Raw genomic sequence first — 24,959 nt, forward strand, 5'->3', positions numbered from 1 at the left:
AATTTTCATGAGAGTAATAAATTTTGAATATATTCAGTTGTTTCTATGAAAGTACATTGTCAGACTACTTTATTTGAAAGCTGGATATTTTATTATTCACTGGACACTATTTTCTTCTATGGAGTTTGAAGAATTAATTATTACATAAAAGGAAAGTCAGATGCTTTCAAATATGAATATCTTTTCAAGCAGAGTCTAAAGTTTAGCATCTTAAAAAATGTTCATTAATACTTTTAGTAAATATACATTGATAAGATAAATAATCAAACACTTTATTTTGAGTCTAAATCATAGATAAAAGCATGCAATGCCTAAAATCAAGAACATTGTTTCATTTAAAGAGACTGAAAATTTATTAATGACAGTGCATGCATGCTTAGTCACTTCAGTCCTGTCCAGCTCTTTGCAGCCCCATGATCTGTAGCCTGCCAGGTTCCTCTGTCCATGGGGTTCTCCAGGCAAGAGTACTGGATTGGTTGCCGTTTCCTTCTCCAGGGGATCTTCCAGACTCAGGGATCAAACCCTCATCATTTGTTTTTCATGCATTGTCAGGCAAGTCCTTTACAACTAGCACCACCTACTAATAGCAGTAGGACTCTTTAATAATAAGTTTCTTCACATATTCCAGTTACTAACTGGAATCAAAGTAATGTGTAGAAACTCTATAATTCAAGATTATTGATACAGGTACTAAGGAACAATGGAGAATTTACTTAAAATGTAAAAATTAGGAAAACCAAGCAATGTTTAACATCTACACTAATGGTTTTAACCTTTTGAATATATTAAGTAGCTTTTCAAAATTTTATTTTAGGCCTCATATTTCCACTGTCTAAGAAATAATGATAATGTTGAAATATCATACTAAACTAATTAACTTATTAAAACTCTAGATATGAATATTTTACTAATCTGATGAATAATTGCACAGTTTACCCCTGTCTTTCTTGTGTTAATGCCTTATACTGAAACAATTTTGTGGTGATAATATGGTCTACAGAATGGTTGGATGGCATCAGCTACTCTATGGACATAAGTTTGAGAGGCTCCGAGACTTGGTGATGGACAGGGAAGCCTGGCGTGCTGCAATCCATAGGGTCTCCAAGAGTCGGACATGACTGAGCAACTGAACTGAACTGAATATGGTCTATTATCTGACAATTTATAATGTGATTAATATAAAAAATTTACATTTTATTTATTACATATTTACCTCTGTATCTATAGACTTAGGAAATTTAAAATAATGTATATATACTTGAAGAAGCATAATTTTGCAATTCATTTTTCTATACATAAAAACAGTCATAAGTCGATAAGAAGAGGGTGATATCAGCTTCTATAATGCGACATATACCATCCCTTTGAGTCTGAAGACCAGCTTGAATTTGGAACTAGGAAAAGGGATGGTATACATCCCCTCACTCACCCAAACACACACAGTTGAGTGATAGAGTCTAGGAGATAAGTAACCTCCTGCATCAAAGAGCTCCTGTGAATCAATGGACACACCTAAGTTTCATTTTCCTGTTCACTGCATGCTCTGAATTAAAGTCTATTCTGGTTCTGCCTAACATCGTTAAGAATATGACTTCAAAGTTTCAAACTGTTTCCAAGTAATTTAATTGAGTCCCAGAACAAACTAAAGAAAATTTAAAGGAATAAATTTCACAACCGAACAAGAGAAAATTCAGTTTTTTCCATCTAATAAAATGTTACATACATGCAAATAAGCTTGAAAATATAACCCATAATGAGGATTAAAAAAAAAGAAATAGATCCAGAATTAACACAGAAAATAGAATTAGTAAATAAGGATATTAAAAGTTAATATAACTATTTTAAATATGTTAACAATGGCAGAGAAATACAAATTTATTACACAAAGTAGTGAAATAGATATTTTCAGAATAACAAAATTGAAATTCTATGGATGAAATATATAGTTTCTAAGATGACAAATGCACAGAAATTTATTGGCAGCAGATTAGACAATTGTAGGAAAGAAGTCCAATTAGTTAATGTGAAGACAAAATAAATTATCAAATTTAGAACTGGGAATAGAAAAATAGAATTGAAAAAATGTTCTAGTGTACTTTGGGAAATTTTAAGTAGACTGAAATACTTAAATGTACTTAAATGTTTCAGATATAATTGGAGTCCCTGAAAGATTGCAATGAGAAAGAAAGATAACAACAAAAAAATTGAAATAACATTGTCTTAAGAATTTTCCAAATAGATAAGAACTATAAATTTATATAACCAAGAATATTAATAAAAAAACACAAAAATGTTGAAGAGAACTATTACCAAGGTAATTCAAAATCAGATTGCTTAAATGAATGATGAAGAGAATATGTTAAAGATAGCCAGAAAATAAAGACAAATTACACCAAAGGGAACAAAGACGAGGATCAAAGCAGAACTCTCCTCAGAAATGGTGCAAGGCGGAAAACACATTTAAAATGTTGATAGAAAACAAAAACTGGGCTACTTGTATCCTACACACCAGGGATATCTTTCAAATACAAAGGTAATAGAAAGCCTTCTTCAGCATACAAATCTTGAAAGAATTACTGAAGTGAACACCTGCACAACAAGGAAGGTTAGGAAGAGAAAAGATACCAGATAGACATCTAATGCAGATAAAGAAGTGAAGTGTAGCAAAAGTCAGAAATATGTGGAAACATATAAACTGTTTATTGTTCTTATTGTTTAAATGTCTTTAAAATGCAATTGACAGTTAAGCAAAAGTGATAACAGTGCGCAGTGGAATTTGTAATATAGCCAATACTGAAATGCTTACACCAATGATACAATAATACAAACACATTACTAGTGCAAGGTTCTTACTCTAGAGTTTAAGTATTACAATTAATTGAAGGTAAACTAAAAAGTTTAAGATGTTGTGGTAGACAAAATTCCAAGATGGCATCCAAGTTTCCTATCCTTCATTTTATGTGCTCTATAAAATCTCTTCTTTCTGAGTATAGGCTGCTGCCGCACTGATAAGTCACTTCAGTCCTGTCTGACTCTGTGCGACCCCATAGACAGCAGCCCACCAGGCTCCCCCGTCCCTGGGATTCTCCAGGCAAGCATACTGGAGTGGGTTGCCATTTCCTTCTCCAATGCATGAAAGTGAAAAATGAAAGTGAAATCACTCAGTCGTGTCTGACTCTTAGCGACCCCATGGACTGCAGCCTACCAGGCTCCTCTGTCCATGGGATTTTCCAGGCAAGAGTACTGGAGTGGGGTGCCATTGCCTTCTCCTGAGTATAGGCAGGACCTATCAATATGATGGATAGTCTTCTCTTGAATGGGCTACATATGTGGAATTGGTTATTGAGTAGCCATGCCCATGATTGCAATACAGTATATAACTCCTCTGATTAAACAGGTATAAGACTCTCCTTTGACTCTGAAGAAGAAAGCTGCCATGTTGTAAGTAGGATCATGGCTAGGACCAAAGTGTGGTCAGCATCTGGAGATGCTCTAGCAAGCTCTAGCAAGAAAGTAGAGCTTTAGAGCCAAATGTAACTGAATTCTGTGAAAAACCTAAATAAGTTTGAAGAGGACCTGAGTTCCAGAGGAGAATTCAGCCTGGCTAATACCATCTGAGACCCTAAGAAGAGAACCCAGTTATACCACACCCAGATTTCTAGCCTCCAGAAAGTGCAAGCTAATACACTGATGTTGTTTTAAGCAGTGAAGTTTGTGGTATATAAAAGTAGGAAGCTGCCATAACGATTACCTAGCAATGTCTCAAGTGGAACTGGAAGCAGGAAGAAGGTACATACTGAAAGAAATTTGAGAAGCAGAATAGACTAAATCTAAATTGCCTTGTATTTACTGTTGGTAGAAATATGAACTTTAAAGATGCTGTTGGTTTGGGATGAGATGAAAATGAGCAATCCATTATTAGAGACTTGAGGAAGATAGGATCCTTGTGATGTAGTGATGGCGACCTTAGTGAAAATATGTCCTGTGATTATGTGGAAAGCAGAACTTGTATACAAAGGACTTAGATAATTAGTTGAGAGAGTTTTCAAGTTTAGTGTTGAAGATGCATGATTTATTCCTGCTGCTTATAATAAAATGTGAAAGTAGAGAAATAAACTGATGGAATAACCATTAAACAAAATAGAACCTGGACTGGGTAATTTTGAAAACTTTCAACCTCCCAGATGATGTTTTAAGGCAGAAATAGTGCTAAAAGGGGCAGAGAGGAAAAAAACCCTTTTTTAATTTTATTTTTATTTTTTTTATTTTATTATGCTTTTTTTGCTGCTATATAACATTAGTTCACAACTTCAGAGTATTTAATCAAAGTGGCCCTTCAGGAGATTAAGGGTGAAATTCAAAGGTTTTCTCAACCAAACCTGAAGGCTCTAGGAAGCTTCAGAACATTTTATCTCAGCCATTTCATTTGTTTTTAGTAAAAATGTATATATTTAAGGTGTACAACATTTTATATAATAATGCTATAATAATCCAAACAGCATAGAATGAGCATAAAAATGGACACATAGATCAATGGAATAGAATAGACAGTCTCCAAATAAAACCAGGCATATAAGTTCAATTAATTTTTGAGAAATGATTGTCTTAAAGTTATCTGTGGGTGTGGATTTTCTCTAATGTGAAGAATTTCAATAAAATGCAAGCAAGACACACAAGGTTCTTGAGAAAATTATATTGACAGAAACACTGTTAGCTTGAAGTGAAAGAATATAAAACGCAAAAGCCTGTCAGACACTCCAGTTTATTGGAAACACGTTCTAACTTTACTTTTGCAAGTAAAGACAACATAGAGGATAGAGTCAAGAGCTAATGAAACATTATTTCCAGGCTTTAAAACCTGATTAAGAAAAAGTCAGTTTTCCACCATTTACTGGGACAGCTTCAGGTAGATAAAATGTTTCTTCAGGTTCACAGTTCCACAGAGTGAGAACTTGTAATATATCAACTACACTTTATCAGTTTACAGCCTGGAGTTTACCCACATCTGGATCTGATTTAGATTTTGGACTTTGCACTGCTGACCTGATGAGATTTGGTTCAATAGAAGGAGATTATTGGGGCTTTGGGCTGATGCTATACAGAATTCTACTCTTGAGAACTTTGGAAAAAGAGGACAGTATTTTGCATTTTACCGAGAGAACAACTGTGGGTCCACACATTAAGCTGTGGTATGCAGAATTCTAAGGTGGTTCCCAAGATTCCTAGCCCCTACATTCCTAGCACCTTGTTTGATATCCTTCTCTTGAGGGTAGGCAGGACCTGTGAATATGGTGGCACCGTGGCTCACTTCATTTCTTTACCTGGTGTAGCAAAAGTGATGAGATAGTTGTTCGCATGATTAAATAATGTTATATGATGTCTTCATAGCAAACTGAAATGGGAGTCTCCTGTTAGCCCACAAGAAATAAGCTTCCTTGTGATAGGGCCATCTGGCTATGTAGTGAAGGCAGCTGTTGGTAGTTGAGAGAAACCCAAAATGACTGCTGGCAAGAAAATACCTCAGTTCTATAGCCTCTTGGAACTGAATTTTGCCAATAATGTGAACAAGCTTGGAAACTCAAGATGGGAATGTAATCTACATGACAACTTGATTTCCTCCTATTGAGACCCTAAGCGGGTCTCTGCATTACTTGCAGAAATGACAAGATAATAAATGTGTGTGTGTGTGTGTGTATAAAAGAACTCTCTAAACTATGGTTCTTTGTTATGCAGCAAACTAATAAAGATGTGTATTATAACCTAACGACTAAAAACATTGCATAGAAATATAGATTGATTTCTCAGTCTCAGCACTGTTAATATACTGGACCAGATAAATCTTTGTTGAGAAGGGGCTGTCCTGAACCTTGTAGGGTGTACAGCAGCATTCCTTTACCTATCTACCTGCCTATCTTCCATCTATTTATGTTTGGCACTTTAGTTAAATGCTGTCTTTGAACAATCTAATTAACTTGGAGCTTTTATGATCCTTCTGTCATTATTCTATATGTTTTATCATGCTGGCAAACACAGAATATTGATCTTCTAATCTGTATTGGTACAAGAGGTAATTAGAGTAGGTCTTCTTTTAGATCAGTTCCTCTCCTCCCTGTGATGCTCTTCCTCATTCTCCTTAATTCTGAGATAATGATACTAAGTTTTCAAGATATAGTCTGTTCAGTGAACCTCCTTTGAAAGTGAAAGTCGCTCAGTTGTGTCCGACTCTGACTCTCTGCGACCCCATGGACTGTGCAGTCCATGGAATTCTCTAGGCCAGAATACTGGATTGGGTAGTTTCCCTTCTCCAGGGGACCTTCCCCACCCAGAAATCAAACCGAGGTTTCCTGCATTGCAGGCAGATTCTTTACCAACTGAGCTGCCAGGGAAGCCCTATGTTTCTATAAACTACAGAATCTGGAGCTACATCACTAAAGCACAAAGCCTCCATTATTCTAGTAAATATTTGCTAGCTATCTGCATTTGATGAGTCTGTTTTTTCTGCTACTTTTTATCCTTTTTTTTTTTTGGCTAACTTTTGGTTTGGCTAACTTTTAAGATGGTTTGTTCATCTTAATTTTTCTCAGAAGTAACTCTTTAGCTCTGGATTTACTCTGTTATCTTGTACTTTCAGGCACATATATTTTGATGTTTCTATTGTGATGCCACTACATAACTGCTACAGTTTTAAATCTTGCATATTTTAAAATTCTAATCTATTTACTGCTTATACAGTTTATATATTTTTAGAGTTTATTATTCAACAATTCTGTTCAAAAGTATGTTTTTAATTTTCACATTTCCAATACTCAGATTCTGGTAGTGAACAGATCACTTGTGTCTGAGATTTTTCCAAATATCTAACTACATCTTTCTGATTACTTTGAAAGCTGTGCACTCAACCTTAGACTGTAAACATGAATTATGAGAAAAATCGAAGTATAAGATTATATTTTTGGCCATTGTTTAGTGGGAAGTGTATCTAATCATTAGAAACTTATTTTTCACAAGAAAAAAGTATAAAAAATGCATTTTTAATAAGAATTGAAATGGTCATAATTTGTTTTTTTAGGATTGTGATTTGGGATAAATGAGAGAAAGCAAATATAACATGTCAAAATTCAAATATCATTCAATTTTAGGGATGTATATGTATATATATATATGTGTGTGTGTGTGTGGATATATATTTTAACCCCTTTTCTCTTGAAAATGTTTAGAACTTTTAAAAACAATTTTAATTTAAATCATGTGATTTGTAAGATAGTATATATATGTATAAATATACTCATTGTATTATATATATATTTGTGTGTATATATATATACTTATACTTAATATAGATGTTTAAAACTATATAAGCTGGATGGAGTTAGAAGGCAGAAGGTATTATGAAGTCTGTGGAAGGTATAGCATTAGTTTCAACAAATTCACAGGACAGGAGCCAAATATCAGGGCTTAAATTTTTTAAAGAAGCAAATGATTATGACTTTGATATATACAGTTTCAGTCTTAACCACACACTAAGGAAATATTATCCACCCTCTACACACATACACATACACACACACACACACACACACACACACACACAAAGTAATTGGAAAGAACCTTAAAAGTTTAAATAGCTTGCAGTTCATCCACCTACTTCATACTGCAGTAGAATTTGGATGGACTTCATTTTCTTTAACTGCAAATGCATATTTTCATTTAGGTTTGAATTGCCTACTTGCATTACCATAGCAAGAAGAGATATATATTTTTGTAAAAGAAACAAAACAAACATCTATGAAATACAATATGATAGCACTTTAATCCTAGTTATCATTGAAGTAGGTATATGTGTGTGTGTGTGTGTATACACACACACATTATTTCACAAATACATTTTTTAGACTCTCCCCATAACTTAAGTTAGAATTAGCTAACATTGGCCTACTATCATCAGGCATTATAAAGAGAAATTTAGATATTTGAAAGTTTACAAAAGGTTAATTGAAATAATAAAATTGTAATAATCATTCACTTAATTGGCCTTAAGCAGTTTAAAATTGGAAGCAATTATACAAGCTATAGAACTGAAATATAGCATAAGCTGATTATGTGGAGAGTCACATGTTTCTCCCATGTAGTGAACAGAAAGAGAATTGCCACAAAGGCAATAATTTTTCTTCAGTAAAATGATAACTTAAGGGTTAAAGAATCAGGAGAAATTCATCTCTTATCCTGTAAGTAGAGGTATCAAATTAAAGTTTTAATGCCATTTAATTGACCTACACATAAAATGACTTTCCTCTCTAGGTAATGAATGTAATTACAAAGTAGAGCTGAGAAAAAATGCTTTGGAAAATCTAGTGGCTTTCTTATTTATCTATTTCTGGCTGTACTGGGTCTTCGTTGTTGCATGGGGGCTTTCTCCAGTTGTGGTGCATGGTCTTCTCACTGTGGTGGCTTCTCTTGTTGCAGAGCAAGAGCTCTAGGATGCCTGGGCTTCAGTAGTTGAAGCATGAGGCTCTAGAGTGCAGGCCTCAGTAGCTGGGGCACACGGGCTCAGTTGCTCCGGACCATGTGGAATCTTCCTGGACCAGGGCTCAAACCTGTGTCTGCTTCATTGGCAGGTGGATTCTTAACCACTGGACCACCAGGGGAGTCCACATTTACTTTTAATATTAAATAACTTCCAGACATTGTATCATCACTAGCCCAACAGGTTCACTTTTCTACTTCCTTCCCCTGCCCGGTTTAGAGCAGAACTGTTCTTTCCTTCTTCTTTGACCATGTTGCATTTTATTCATGTTCTTGATTTAGTATCAATCACATTGTACTTTAAGGTCTTCTGACTTCTGATAAATAGTTTGCAAACTTTCCAAAATCAAGACTGTGTACTTAACTTCTATCTGTAACTTAATAAAGAGAAACATACCAGCCTTATAATAGGGTCTTCACAAAAATGTATTAAAATAATTGAATTTACTTAAGTCTCAATAATTTACTGGATTATGCCTGGTCAGAATATAAGCATAATTTATGCCCAGCCATTCAGGGAGCCTATTTCCTTAATTATAAATAAGGGCTGTGACTGTAAAATGTAATGTAACAGAAGAACAAGATTAATTCACATTAACGTACATACATGCATATTAATAGTCTCTCATGATTATTTATGGAATTGTCTTTATCTACAGTGTTTTCCCTATTACTGTATAACAAAATTCTACCATCCTTTACAATCACATAAATCATGAAATATTGAGACTTCCTATTGTATTTCTTATGTATATTCTTCCTCTTCACTTATTTTTTTAAATAATATATCCTAGGATCTTACAAATACTACCATCTAAATTAACACTTGATTATTCTTTAAGTTTTCCAAAGATCCTTTGTATTTTTTCTTGTTTTCTCTTTCCAGCTTATTCTCTTATATAGCCAAACCTATTACAGATTCTGCTTATTCTATTAATACTTCTCGATCAAGTGTGTAATGGACCTATCATATGATAGAGCATAGTAAAAAATATTTTAAAACTAGAATAATAAGAGTTATAGCTGGTTATAGTTCTTAAATATTCTTACTTTTCCACCTACTTCAACCACTTGTTGGAGTAACTGTCTTTTCTACTGTCTTTTAAATATTTTTTTTTCCTGCCTCCAGTTGTTGTCTAGATAAATGATTAAGGCCAGAATTCAGCACACTAAGACTCAGAGATCAATTCTCCTTTTGCTCCATTTGAAAGCTGAGAATAGTCTTTACATTTTTTTTTAAATGATGGGGGAAAAAAAATCAGAAGAAGGATTATACTTAGTGAAACATAGAAACTTTATGAAATTCAAATTTCAGTGTTTGTAGGTAAAGTCTTATTGGAACCCAAGCACACTTATAAACTTATATATTATCTATAGCTAATTTTTTGGCATAACAGCAGAGGTGAAAAGTTGTGGCCGAACAACTCACTGAAGATACACAGATGGCAAATAAGCATATAGAAACATGTTCAGCATCACATGAGTCATTAGAGATTGCAAATTAAAACTATAAGGTGATACCACTATATACCTATTGGAATAACCAAACTCCAAAACACTAAGCACCAAATGTTGACAAGAATGTGGAGCAACTAACACAATGAAAACTCTCTATAAAGTCTGAGATAACTAGGGAGTTAAATATTATTCTAATGCAATGTCTGATAGATAATAGGCAAACATTTTGAATGAATGAATTAGATTCTTCCTGATAGCAATTGTGAAATAACTTTGATACCCTACTTCTGCCCTGATGTTGTCCTTTAGAGCCCTTCTTACCTTGTCTAATATAATAGTCCGTGTGCCTCTTTTATATAATTATTCTTACTTTATTTATATTCTTTACTCAACTTGATGCACTTTATGGAAGTGAACATATGCAGTAATGTTCAGATCCTTGCCAGTAGTGTGACATAAAATAGGCTCTCAATAAGTCTTCACTGAATAATTAAATCTATTTTAATTCTCCTGCTTATCCTAACTCTAAAATGAGCGCATTTTATATAGTTTGTCCTCCATAGAGCCAACACAGTGTTATAATTTTAAGAAGATACTCATTAAATGCTTTTCAGTTGTTAAGCAGATAGTGATTATTTAGTTTCCTTTCATCCAGAAATATATCATTTCCATACTTTCTAGTCAACAACGATCCTATTTGTTCTTCCATAGTATAATGGCACCACCACTCTTGGATTTTCTTTTTACTAAAACCTTTAACACTTTTGGCTGTCCGTGCAATATTTTCCTTTTTTAAAATTCCCCTGCTCAATTCAAAGTTATCAAACCTTATGAAACCTTTATATATTCACGATGACTTGGAACTTCAACATATCATGCTTGCATTATTACCACCTGTTTTTCTGATTCCAATAATTCTTATACAAGTGAAACCAGTATAATATTGCAAAACAAATATAGCCAAAGTAAAATTATACTAAATTTCCATAGCTGCCAAATTATTTAAGTCAAGGAATTCAGTCACCCATAACTTGCCTTTACATGTTGACCCATAATTAGATACCACTATTTTTATACTTTATCCTTTTAATCTAGCAAACTCATTTTTAAACCAAAAACACCTTAGTTGTAAAACACTCATACATTTTCTCAATCTTTACTCCTTTGGTGATTCAAAATACTAAATTAAAATATTTTATTCTAGTTAACAATGTTATCCAAATCCTTTAGATATAATATATTAATTTTGAATGATTTTAAATAAAAGTTAGCCCAGAAATGACTTTTTTCTTGCTAACTATACCTCCTTGAATCAAAAATTTTCCATTAGAACCCATTTGAAGATCAAGAGCTCATGATTTGGTAGGAAAGACAAAGCTCTAATTGTCAGACAATAAATGCAGAGGATAAGTGATATATGGATGGTACTTTAGAGTGGTAAGTGCTTTAAAATTTTAAAAAGTAGGTGCTCGGGACTTACCTAGTGGTGCAGTGGTTAAGACTTCATGCTTCCAATGTAGGGGACATGCGTTCTATCCCTGGTTGGAGAACTAAGTTCCCATGTGCCATGTAGTGCTGCCAAAAAAAAAAAGAAAAGTTGATGTTAAAATTAGTTGACTTTTGCACAAGTCTTTGACATGTATTTTCAAAGTTACATTTAAGTAATCTAAGGACAGGCTACAAGTTAAGCAAATTATAATTCTATGCCCTAATATTAAGTTGTATTTGTTTTCATTAATCTGATTAAAATTAATAAAAATTTTTCACCTATTTATCATGTAAAAAACATTTTTTACATTAGAGATTAACTGGCAAATATTTGTCTCCAAAATAATCATAGAAACATTTAACAAGAAAATATAAAAAATAAGAAATATCAAAATATATCTTAAATAGAATTGATTATTTTTACAGAAACCAATGTAGCAAAGACCTTTCTTAGAGAATCAACCAGTTTTTAAAAAATAGTTTCATTTTATGAGATCAACTAAGTAATCATCAGATAAATTTAAAAATCCAAAATATTTCATACAACAGAGTAAACTAATGTATTTTATCTTGAAACAAGATCTCTGACATATGCTGTCAGAGAACTAAATGAACGGTATATGTTTGACTGTTTTTTTCTTTAAAAAAAAAAAAGATTTTATTTAACTTACAGAAAAGTAGCAAGAATCCCTACATACCCTTCCCCCAGGTATCCCATACCACTTTGCCAAATGCCCCAGACATGTTCTTTGTAACAAAAGGACCTCATTTGGGATCATAAGTTGTACCCACTTGCCATAACTTTCTCCCCACCTTGACATGGAGCAGCTACTAAGTCTTTGCTTGAGTTTGATGCCCTTAACTTTCCTGAAGAAGATCAAGAAAACCGGGCAGTTATTTTATAGAATGTGCCTTAGCTTTGGTTTGCCTATTCTTCCTCATGGGCAGATTTGGGATGTACACATTTGGGATATCACATTAGTGATGTGCTCTTTTTATGGATGGTCTCCTGCTGGGTAGCACGTGATATTTATTAGTCAAATTGCAGATGACAACATTGATCTTTTGAGTAAGATGGTGCCTGCTAGGATTCTTCACCATAAATTTCCTATTTTTTTCTTTGTAATTAATAAATATTTGTGTGAAGGTGTTTGGAGAGTATGTAAATATGCTCTTCCCTACCTCACTTTCGTCTGCTATGCTTAATACACACATTGATGTTCCTTGGTCAAATAACTTTATTTTTTTCCTATTTTAATTTATGTTTTAATTGTAGGAACATGTTTGATTTTTAAAGCAAAATGACAATTCAGAAGAATATTTAAGTCAGGCAATCATCTTTGTGTTTTGAGTGAACAAAGTTAATAGATATAAAAATTGGAAACTTGAAAAAATTTCATATTTTAAACTGTGTTCTGTATCAGTGTTAACCATTTTGAAAATATTGTGTTCAATATTTTGAAAGTATCAAACCTCAGTGAAATTTTTCTGACAGAAAAGACAGAAGTCAACAAGAAAATGTCCACTTGTGGTTGGTGATCATCTGTCTTTTCTTGACATCGCCTTTGCCTGCAGCACATCCTTTCATCACCTTTCTCTTGGTAAAGGAAATAAAACCAACTTCAGTAAAAGACATTGCACAGCACTTGTTAAAATATACATATCCAGTTCAGCATTATATTTGTGGAAATGAATAAAATATTCCTGAAAAAAGCCTTTATTCTCTAGTTACTCACACAGACTTGAATATACTGTGTTTACAAATAAATGGTATACATTGAAATAATATAATCTAAAATGTTATTAAAATTTATTAATTTTAAACTTATTTTCATAATTCTGAGTACTTTATGAATGCCCCTTTTATGCTATTATGTTTATAAAATATATTACTAATAAACAAATATTTACTATTTTTATGAACACACCACACTTTACACTCTGCCTATAATTTTCCCTTCATTTAAAATGTCAAAATCTGTCACTTCTGACAAATTCTATGATTGCTATCTGTTTAATTTCCCCAAGAAGTCCTCATAAATTGAATTACAGTATATCTTGATGTGAGCATTCAAAATGAGAATTCTAATGTGAACATATTTCAAGGTTACCAGTGTTGATAATGAAAAGACAGAATGAATTGTTCTTTTAATCCTAGTTTTCTTTTAGCAACTACTATTTCATATTTTTCCCAGCCAAAGTAATTTCTGTGTATATCTAATGTTTTACATTCTAATCATTCATCAAGTCAAGTTAGACTCAACTTTGCCTCCAGTAACTCACTAAATGCATTTTTTGGCATAATAACCAATGACTATCATATTGTCATTAATCTAATTAATTCCACATCTACGGTAGTTTGCAATAGTATTTAATACTGTTGATCATTCCTTCCATTTTGAGAAACAACCTTTCCATTTGCTTCTAGAGCACAATCACCTCCAGGTTCCTTCCTACTTTGTTGGCTGTTCATTCTCAATGTCTCTTGCTTCTCTGTCCTCCTTTACTAGACTTGTGAATATTAGGTTGTGTCTATGCTAAATGCCCATCCTCTTTGCTCTCTGAATGATGGGTAGGTGATCTGATTTGCTCCTCTAAGATGTTACTTATCACCTATAATATCACCAATAAATCTAAATATGCAACTTTTGCTGAGACTTTGTTTCTGATTCAGAGCTGTGTAATAGCCTTTTCAGTTCAGTTCAGTTCAGTTGCTTTTTAGATACCTTCAAATGAGCATCTCACTGCTACCTCAATCTAATATATCCAAAACTGTATTCACAATCTTTTTTATTCATTTAAAATGTCAAAACCTATCATTTCTGATAAACTATGTGCTTGATATCCTTCAAAGATTCATTTTCTTCAAGAAGTCCTCCTGAGTTAAATTATAGTATATCTTAATGTGAATATTAAAAAATGGCGATTCTAATTTAAACATATCTAAAGGCTATTAATGTTAAAAAGACAAAACAAACATCTTTCACCTCTTCCAGTGTTTTCTATTGCAGTAAATGTACCATAATCAACCCAGTTCAACAAGGTTTAGATGTGGTATTTACCTTTCAGACTTGAAGGGTACCCTACTTTTCCTTTTTGCTTTCTGACTGCTTATCCAATTAAATGAAAAATCACTTTGGATTCTCCCTCTAAATACCTCTTGTATCAATTTGCTTCTTAGTTAACCTTGCCATCACTCTGGTCTAACAACACAACTCCTTACCTGGGCTAGTGCTTCATTAACTAGTGCTAATGTTTCATTCCTTGCCTAGTTAATCTCATGTCTGCTAATCTCAGTAACTAAAGCAAAATTTTAAAATGATATCTGTTTTTGCCATCCTCCCGTCAAACAGTTTCCATTGAACCTGGAAAAAAAGTGCAAGAACAAAAACAAAAAACAAAACTTTAAATATAGTATACTAACAAACCAATGTGTGCATGCATGTGTGGAAACAAAACCAAATGCTTTGGAGATGAACAAAAAAGTCATACATTATCCCTTTGTAAAAACCTCATGAAGTTTTTTGTTTTTTTTTTTCCCCATGAAATGACAATATTACTTTTATGTACTTTATTGTTCTTGTTTAGCTGATAAGTCCTGTCCAACTCTTTTGTGACCCTGTAGACTGTATACTGCTAGGCTCCTCTGTCCATGGGATTTCCCTAGCAAGAATACTGGGGTAGGTTGCCATTTCCTTCTCAAAGGAACTATTCTTATAGAATTCCCCCTTTTTCCCTATTACTATGCACATCTCAGCTTCCATAGGCCTCAGAGACGTGTGGTGTGAAAATAGAAGCAATCTTAAGGGCTGATCCAACTATATACAGGAAAAAAAGGTGTTCAAAATTCATTGTCAATACATTACCTTAAAATATGTACTCTCATTCTGTTAATGTTAAGGGGAACAAATGGCAACTGCCAAAAGTGTTTTGCCCACCATCAAACTCAGGAACACCATTGGTTTTCCCAATTATGTTCCTAAAATATTTAGCTGTTAAGGAAACCAGAAATCCTTGGACAGTTGTTGGTTTTATGTCTTGGAGCAAGAAAAATCAAGATGGATCAGAAATACGCTGTTATCATTAGAACTAGAGATGTTTTGAAGAAAATACAGGCAATTGAAAGAACAAGTAGAATGCTAAAGAGATTCTTTTCAGTAAGATGTAATAATGGGAGCATCAAACAAGAATAATGAAAATGAAGTCAACTTGGAAGAACCTCATGGTTTCACAGAGATATTCTACAGAAAATTGTCAATATATAGATGTAAGGCACTGATAATGCAGAGTTTGATTATAAGCCTGTACTTTTTATTTGATTAAATAGTGAAATGCTATAGGTATTTTTGTTTCCTTTGTAAAATATATGGTAGTTTATGCTTCAATATGTTCTTCCTTTATTACATAAGTAAAAATAATTATATAAGATGTGTGAATAAGCCAGTCAGTTTTAAGGTCCTGACTGGACCTTAAAATATCCTGAAAGAAAGACAGCTTTGCACACTGAACCCCTTATTTTATGAGATGAAATTTTCTAATAGCTCTACAGATTACAATAAATTATTAATGAAGAATGTGTACATCTTAAAGTTTCATAGCTAGGTAGGATAATAATAGGATTAAAGTATACCATTATATTACGAAATTTTGTGACAAAAGATACACAGCCCTCAGGATGTCCTTGAACTGATAAGCAAGTACCTGTGATTAGAGCAAGATCTTACGAGGAATATATCAGATTCTGCATTGTCTGCTATTTTTGTTTTGTTTTTATTTTTGATTTGTGGGAATCTAGGCCTAGGTATACAACAGCAAAACTAAAAGTTAAAAAAAAATTTTAAGGCAAAAATTGGTATATTTATTGAGTTAGAATCAATAATTATTACATTCAGTTAATAATGTTGCAAGTTTACTAGTTCTTATTCATTGTAACATTGCATATAGGTTTTGTGTTTAATAGATATAGAACATTTAGTGGACCAACCATCTTGGACGTAATCTTAATGAACACTTTAGAAAATTTTAAGTTTTCAAATAGATTTAAATATTGGAGACACTTATGTTTCTTTATTGTGTAAGTGGGACACATATTTAGAAAATAATCAGTTGTCAGTATTTAAAGAAGTTTATTCTTTCATTTGACAAATGATAGTATTTTTCTTTCTACCTAGATTGGTTTCCCCTTTATTCCTCTGGACTAAGTACTTCTCATCCTTCAAAATCCAGTTCAGCAACACCAAATCCTTCTTGAATCCCCCAAGAAACCAAGTTAACTCTTTTCCTCAATACTTTGATGGCACATTATATATACTAATAGTTTATAACATCACACTATATTATAACTTGTGTTGTATCTTCCAACCTCCTGATAGGCAATATCTTGAAACCAAAAGTGTTACTGCCTTATAATTACAAAGTATTAAAAAAATGCCTAACTCATGTATGTGTTTTAAATATTTATTAAAAGAATGTTTAAAACAAACATTTTAGTATATTAATATATTGAATTCTTTCAGGTAATATTGCTCACAGAAAGCCATTTCAGTTTAAAGTTAAGAAATTCAATGTATTTTGGCTTTATTAAATAGTTTTCCTCTAAAATTTTTAATTGGAGGATCATTGCTTTACAATGTTGTGTTTATTTCTGCCATACAACAATGTGAATCAACCCTAAGCATGCATACACTCCCTTCCTCTTACGCTTCCCTCCCACCTCCCAACAGATTATCGGAGAGCCCCAGGCTGAGCTCCCTGTGTTACACAGCAGCTGCCCACTAGCTATCTGTTTTATACATGGTGCTGTGTATATTTTAATGCTGCTCTCTCAGTTTTTCCCATCCTCTCCTTCCCCTGTTGTGTCACAATTCCATTCTCAATATCTGCGTCTCAATTCCTTCCCTGCAGATAGGTTCATCAGTACCATTTCTCTAGATACCATATATATGTGTTAATATACAATATTATTTTTATCTTTCTGACTTACTTCACTCTGTGTAAGAGGCTCTAGGTTTGTCCACCTCAGTTCAGCTGACTCAAATTTGTTCCTTTCTATTGCTGAGTAATATTCCATTGTTTATATATAACACACTTCTTTACCCATTCATCTGTCGATGGACACCTAGGTTGCTTCCATGTCCTGGCCATTGTAAATAGTGCTGCCATGAACATTGTGGACAGGTGTCATTTTGAATTATGTTTTCTCAGGGTGTATGCCCAGTAGTGTGATTGCTGGGTCATATGGTAGTTTTATTCATAGTTTTTAAAGGAATCTCCATACTGTTCTCCATAGTGACTATACTCATTTACATTCCCACAGGAGGGCAAGAGAGTTCCTTTTTCTACGTATCCTCTCCATTGTGTAGTGTTTGTAGATATTTTGGTGATAGCCATCATGACTAGTGTGAGGTGATGCCCCATTGTAGTTTTGATTTGCATTTCTGTAATGATGAACAATATTGAGCATCTTTTCATGTGTTTGTTATTATGTCATCTTGGGAGAAATGTCTGCTTAGGTCTTCCACTCATTTTTGATTGGGTGGTTTGTTTTTCTGATGTTAAGCTGCATGAGCTGCTTGTATATTCTGAAGAGAAAGCATTTCCTCTAAGATCAGGGACAAGACAGGGGTGCCCACTCTCACCATCATTATTGAACATAGTTTTGGAAGGCCTAGCCACAACAGTCAGAGAAAAACAAAAAGAAGTAAAAGGAATCCAGATTGGAAAAGAAGAAATAAAACTCTCACTCTTTGCAGATGACATGATGCTATACATAGGAAACTCTAAAGATACCACCAGAAAATTACTAAAACTAAGAAATGAATTTATTAATAGTAACATCACTGGATACAAAATTAATACACAGAAATCCCTTCCATTCCTATACACTAACAACAACAAATCAGAAAGAGAAGAAAACAATCCCATTCACTATCTCAACAAAAATAATAAAATACCCATGAATAAATCTACCTAAGGAGGTAAAAGACACTGTATGTAAAAAACTATGACACTGATGAAGGAAATCAAAGACAATATAAACAGAGAGATATATTGTGTTCTTGGATTGGAACAATCAATATCATGAACATGATTATACTGCCCAAAACAATCTACAAATTTATTGCAGTCCATGTCAAGTTACAAATGGCATTTTTCACAGAACTAGAACAACAAAAGTAATGTACAGTATTTGGAAACACAAAAGACTCTTAACAACCAAAGCAATCTTGAGAAAGAAAAATGTAGCTGGAGAAATCAGTTTTCCTGACTATAATTTCAAACTATAATACAAAGTAACAGCAATTAACACAGTACTGTACTGGAGAAGGCAATGGCACCCACTCCAGTACTCTTGCCTAGAAAATCCCATGGACAGAGGAGCCTGGTAGGCTGCAGTCCATGGGTCGTGAAGAGTCAGACATGACTGAGCGACTTCACTTTCACTTTTATGCATTGGAGAAGGAAATGGCAACCCACTCCAGTGTTCTTGCCTGGAGAATTCCAGGGATGGGGTCGCACAGAGTAGGACACGACTAAAGTGATTTAGCAGTACTGGTACTAAAACAGAAATATAAATCAATGGAACAAGATAGAAAGCTCAAAGATAAACCCACACACGTATGGGCACCTTATCTTTGACAAAGAAGGCAAGAATATACAATGGAGAAAAGACAGCCTCTTTAGTAAGTGGTGGTGGGAAAACTGGAAAGCTACATGTAAAAGAATGAAATTAGAATACTTCCTAATTCACACACACCACACACAAAAATAAACTCAGAGTGGATTAAAGACCTAAATGTAAGGCCAGAAACTATAAAGCTCTTAGAGGAAAACATAGACAGAACATTCTTTGACATAAATCACAGCAGGATTCTCCTTGACCCACCTTCATAGTAATGGAAATAAAACCAAAAATAAACAAAAGAAAACTAGTTAAACGCTTTTGAATAGCAAAGAAAACTATAAACAAGATGAAAAGACAATTCTCAGAATGAGAAAAAATAATTGCAAATGAAGCAACTGACCATACATATATATATATATATATATATATATATATATATTAATAATTTGTTTTGTAACTGTTAAAAGCCGAAATCAGATGAATAAAACAGGCCTTATGTTGTTTAGTTTTAAGTCATGTCTGACTCTTTTGCATCCCTGTATCTGTAACCTGCCCGGCTCCCCTGTCCATGGGATTCTTCAGGCAAGAATACTGGAGTGGATTGCCATAAATGCTGTCAAATAGTTGTATTGTGACATGTAAGTCATTTATTAGATTCTGTTGTTAAAAAGTTTACCTTAGCTAACCTAAATTTAAGATAATTCCTAGTTTTTTGTCCATTCCTCATTTTTGTCATATCATATTTTAAGGATGACCCACATTCATATACATCTAGACTATGAAATAGAGATTTTAAGCTATCCAGTGAGGACTATTCATAGGTGACAGTATCTCCATAACAACGTAATCACTTTGAATGTAATTCTGATAATACATTTTATTTCTTTGCTTATTTGGTCATAGGTGACCCAAGGCAGCTGAGAGTAACAACAAAATGATGTGGTAATAACTCTTCCTACACACTCTAGTCAATGATAGCATTCCTGTTTGTGTAAGAGTGGTCTTCACAGCAACGGCACAATACTCTCAGGTTATTGGAGAGCTGCTTTGTAAGTATATCTTATAAAGTAGACTGTAATTTTTATGTTGAATACCTTCATACTTCAGTGAGTCCTAACCACTAATATATCATGAATGCACAAACAGAGAACAAAGCATTCATATTTCTGTTACTAAAACAGTTAAATGGCAAAATTGCCTAGGTGATAGTTTTCACTATACAGACAATTTATTTAATCTTAAGAAGCAATTTGACTTAACCGCAAAGTATGATATAAAACAAACTTTCAATTAAAACAATCAACTTCTAAATTGTAATGTATATTGTTCAGATATTGTATTCTCACTTAAGGAAATATTTGAAATTTTGAATTATATTTTTTTGTCCTCTAAATGCTTCTTTTTAGTGGCTTTTGCTCTCTTTGTCTCCCTCTTCTTCTCTTTCCTGTATATACATAAAATGCATGTTTCATGTATATATTTTACTAATGAGATAAACTTTTGAGAAATGAAATACAAATCTTTTCACTTACCATAGTTGATGAGGTTTGCTATCATTTTTGAAACTGCATTACAAATCTCTTGTAACAAAAATAAATAAACATCTACAATGTCAGTTTCTGTAATAGAGGTGGGCTTTTTCTTATTATTCAAGGTAATCTTTTCATAATATGTGAAATGACATCACAGATATTTCTTCTCTAAAATTATATCCTCAACAATACAATCTGTGTTTTTATGTCAGAAAAGAGTCAATTTAGTTTAATATAACATTATTTTAGAAGCTCATTGAGAGATAGATAACATGGAAACTACTAGCAATGTGAAAATACATTTGAAATATTTCAGAGAACCTGTTTAAGACAAATGATAATGAGTTTAATACTAGAAAGCAAGTTATAGCTTCTCAGTGGAGTGTTGGGTAAGAAAAGGAAATGTCAAATGGACAAACAGAAAACACTTTCTGAAGATATAATGTGTACTAATATTTTAATATCTAAGACTGTTGAAAGAAAAATAGAAGTGCTGAAGCTTAGACATAAGAAAATTGCAGGATATTTGACATAGAAACCGTATTTATTAAAAAATAAAACTAAAAAACTAAAAGCTAAAAAAACTAGAAAAAATCTTGAAGTTATAATAAAATCATATTGGCATGTATATATATACATGTGTATGCAAAAGGGATGCTCATTAGATAGATAAATACAGTTAGATATTCTAAGAAGCAGTTTACATTTACAAGAATTAACTATCTTCTTTTACTAAAATGTACAGTTTTAACTGAAAATTTGCAATGACTCTTGTCCTATTTTAAGGATTCAAAGATGAATCAGGTCAAGTTCTTACTCAGAAAGAAATGACTATTACAAGTAGATGCTTAATACCATATTTAGGAATTATTATAATTCATTATTTTAAAAGATGCCACTGAACTGTAACTAAAATATTATGGTTATAGTCTAATAGATCTAATGGTGAAGAAAATTGGGGGGAGTTTCATAAATAAGTTTCATTTGCAATATCTCTTCACAAAGTAGGACTTCTTATTTGGCAGGTAATGAGAAAAAAGTGTTTAGAAAGTGGAATGAGGTCTGTAGAGGTAACCTTAAAGAATCACAGTTATTTAAAATGTTCAGATAACATAGAGTACCTGAAACACTGCAGAGCTGAAGTTGAATATTCAGGGATCAGACCATGAAAATTTTCATATTTCATGCATGTGTGCTAAGTTGCTTCAGTTATGTCTGACTGTTTGTGACTCTGTGGGCTGTAGCCTGCCAGGGTCGTCTATCTATGGGATTCTCCAGGCAAGAATACTGGAGTGGGTTGTCATGCCCTCCTCCAGGGAATCTTCCTAACCCAGGGATTGATGCCGTGTCTCTCATTTCTCCTGAATTGGCAGGCAGGTTCTCTACCACTAGGTGGCACCTGGGAAGCCCTTCATTTTTCATATGCCACAACAAATAATACTATCATGTAGTCAAGGAGATGTCTTTCACAATTTCAAGCACAATCTGTGTATTGGATATTTTAGCCCTGTGGAGGATTTATTTATGAGGCTTGCCAGAAACTTGGAATCATTTGAGAAAATCATGGAGGGAAAGAATTAACGCAAAATATATTTAATAAGAAGGATGGTCAACTTGGAATTAATTAAACATGGTAAATGAAAGAGAAGAAGAATTTAAGGATAACTATGATTGTACATTTGATCTCTCAAGATGACCTGGGGAACTAAGTAAATTATGAATTTTTTTTTCCCCAAGACTTATGAGCAATGAATAGGCACCTCAGGAAATTAATTTGAGTAAATTTATTTTATTTTCCATACTGCTCATTGGTTTTAACATTTTAAACCAGCAGAATAACTTGATTACAAAAGGCTGTAGGTCAGGGCTTGTGGAATTTCCCTCATTGAAGCAGCATGCAGATAGACTGACTTTGTACCATGTATCTCTTTCTGGCCCATAATGTGAATCCCTTCACATGAATTTATATAATTTTGAGTCAAAATGTACAAGTGGATAGTTTGCACTGTATTACACACATCCCATATACACTGCATTGTATATATTCCCATACATAAATATATATACTTGCATATTATATGTGTGTATGTATGTGTATACACATATATGTATATGTACACACATATATGTATATACATACACATATATGTATATACACACTTATATCCATATGTGTGTATATTATATGTGTGGTATACATATATGTACATGTATATATACACTTATATCCATATATGTGGATCCATATATCTAGACTTTAGTATGGATCAATTACCCTTCTATACACTAAGGCATGTATACATGTACATATACATATATGTATATTTTAAAATTTCATGTGTAATATATATTTATATTCATATTCTTGTACTTTTAAACAAACATATAGTCTCTCTATTGGGTTAAATTACTTATAAGTCACAATTACAAAAATTAGGTCATATGTTTTTAGTCAGACTAAGATCAGTTCAGACTTTATTAGTATTGACTAACTACTCTTATATACACTAAGACATGGCATCATCCCATTTCATTATTAAATATCTGGCATTAGGTATATTTACTCCTGTTAAGATATAATACTTGTACTCAGTCATTATTTATATAACATCCATACTTTGGGTTAATGATATTTGTTACACAAAATTTCTTTGTAGACAGTACTGTTTCATTGTTATCTATGTTATCTAGTGTTAGCTGTGATGCACATAATTGTAACAAATGAATTTAGTTTGGCATGATTTTATAAGGCCACACAGAAGAGTGAAAGTTGAATTATTCTGTCAGATGAATCAAGCATCAGGTGATGTAGAGTTTACAAGAAATTAATCAGAACAAGAATCTTTTTACCACTTTATACCCATATTATCAGCCAATTCAATTGTGTCAAGCTTTTTGTTTTTCTTATCCATACACCTAGGCCAACACTTTTTAACTGTGCTCACAAATTAATTTTTTGAAGATAGTTTAAGCTTGAATTTTCAAGGTATGATTGATAAATGTACTAAAAATAGTTGCAAACACTCATTAACCAGGAAAACTATTAACAAGTAAATGTCTTAGCTGTTATCATTAGCCATTAAATGAGAAAAGTGATAGTAAATTTCAAGGAATTTTTCTTGTGCTAAGATTAAATCTACATGGAAAGTAATACCTATCTCTTCCAAACATGAGCACAATAATCCTCAGTAAATTTAGTATGTGAGTAAAACATGCTACCTTGTTTTGAAATGAAAAAAAAAAACTTGAGTAATTTGATGACCACAATCATTAAACCTATTTGATTTTTATGTTTTAATCTTGCTTTAAAATTCATTACATGCTGTGGTTATTTCATGTTAAATAAAATTGAGCAGTGCAGCAATTGAGAGCAGAACCATAAAAAAAACACAGTCAAGAAAGTAAAATAAACCCATCCAAATGTCAGACGGCAGCAGCTATTTTCTGTTTACTGATGAAAAATGGTGTATAATTTAGCATAAATATTTGAGAAAAAATTGAATGCCTTTCATATAATGCTGCTTTTATGAGATATATTAGTTTTATAATTCAGTTAAATTCCATGTAAAGGATTTTTATCTAGTATTTAATAGTTGTGCTGTGCTGTGCTTGGTCGCTCAGTCATGTCTGACTCTTTGTGACCCCATGGACTGTAATCTGCCAGGCTCCTCTGTCCACAAGGATTCTCCAGGCAAGAACACTGGAGTGGGTTGTCATATGCCGTCCTCCAGGGGATCTTCCCAACCCAGGGATTGAACCCAGGTCTCCTACATTGCAGATGGATTCACCACCATATGAGCCACAGGGAAGCCCAAGAATACTGGAGTGGGTAGCCTATCCCTTCTCCAGGGGATCTTCTCAACCCAGGAATCCAACTGGGATCTCCTGCATTCAGACAGATTCTTTTCTTTTTTTTTTGCAGGCAGATTCTTTACCAGCTGAGCTACCAGGGAGAGGTTCAAAATTATAGATACTTTCTAGTTAACATCCATTCTCCATTCTTTTGCTACTTATTGAAAATTAAATGATCAATTTTATATATAGTTTTACAATAGACATCATAACTTCATTTCCTTAAGGAATTATAGACTAAATATTTCTGATCACTCGTTTTTAAAAAATAATTTGATACGATTTACATATCGTTTAAAGTAAAAAATACTTACAAAGCTTGTTTTATTTATTTATTTTTTTTAATTTTTTTTTTTTTTTTGTCATACATTGATATGAATCAGCCATAGATTTACACTTATTCCCCATCCCGATCCCCCCTCCCATCTCCCTCTCCACCCGATTCCTCTGGGTCTTCCCAGTGCACCAGGCCAGAGCACTTG

General features: G+C 33.1%; 1 long non-coding RNA gene across 2 annotated transcripts in view; it reads left to right on the forward strand.

The window, feature by feature from the left end:
• LOC122447560 overlaps positions 1-24,959 on the forward strand; it is a 46,558-nt gene that overhangs the window by 2,416 nt on the left and 19,183 nt on the right. Inside the window, exon 2 of one of the 2 annotated variants that reach the window (XR_006271278.1) lies at positions 19,997-20,142. The exons of the other annotated variant lie outside the window; for it this stretch is intronic. This is a non-coding gene — a long non-coding RNA (uncharacterized LOC122447560). The remainder of the gene's footprint in view (positions 1-19,996; positions 20,143-24,959) is intronic. 2 annotated transcript variants of the gene reach the window in all.

The sequence above is a fragment of the Cervus canadensis genome, chromosome 9 (assembly GCF_019320065.1).
Source record: "Cervus canadensis isolate Bull #8, Minnesota chromosome 9, ASM1932006v1, whole genome shotgun sequence".
In the NCBI taxonomy this organism is placed as follows: Eukaryota; Metazoa; Chordata; class Mammalia; order Artiodactyla; family Cervidae; genus Cervus; species Cervus canadensis.